Below are 797 nucleotides of genomic sequence, written 5' to 3'. Positions count from 1 at the left end.
GCTACCCGCCTGGAGGTGCCGATTTTTCAGAGTTCCAGAGTTCCAGCTGTCCTCTCCACCTCTTACCCTCTTCTGGAGGGGGTTTTTCCCCCTGGTTTCCCTTCGTCTTTTCAGCTTTACAGTTGGCCTTGTGCCGTTTTGGTTCTATGCCTTGTGCAGCCGTGTATTTGTCATCAGTGGCTACAGTTTTTACAGTTTGTTTAGTTATTAGGAGGCCTTGTGCCCTTTCGGTTCTTTGCCGTTTGGGCAGCTGTGTATCTCATTTCCAGATTTGCCTACGGGCGTTTTGTATAACCTGGGAGCAGGCCTCTTTTTGGCACTCTCGAGGGTTTTTATACTCAGTAATACAGAACATGTGCCTTTCTCAAAAAGAGAGAGAGAGAGAGAGAGAGAGAGAGAGAGAGAGAGAGAGAGAGAGAGAGAGAGAGAGAGCGGAGCATGCATGTGACAACATAGAATAAAACCTGCAAAGGGTTTAAACCTCTAACAAAACATGACTTAGGTAATTAATAAAATGGATATTCTACATTAATTAAGATTTTGCCAAGAAAAAAGCATCTATTTATGAAAGATAGACTAAGCTTTGGGTTCACAATCAAATCTTATAAGGTCTGAAACATATACTTTCCACAAAATTAATATTACCCACATAATACTCTATTCCCACACTTATGGAGACACATCACCTTGTATACAACATGCGGACCAATAGGAGAGAGAGGCCCTACGTGGGTTTCTTCTATTGATTTTTGTATTTACTTGAAAATGTATATACAATACGACTATTTATTTACGCA

The sequence above is a fragment of the Cibotium barometz genome, chromosome 2 (genome assembly GCF_041138505.1).
Source record: "Cibotium barometz isolate CiBa-2024 chromosome 2, ASM4113850v1, whole genome shotgun sequence".
Taxonomy (NCBI): domain Eukaryota; kingdom Viridiplantae; phylum Streptophyta; class Polypodiopsida; order Cyatheales; family Cibotiaceae; genus Cibotium; species Cibotium barometz.
Note: the sequence above shows the minus strand (reverse complement) of the source record.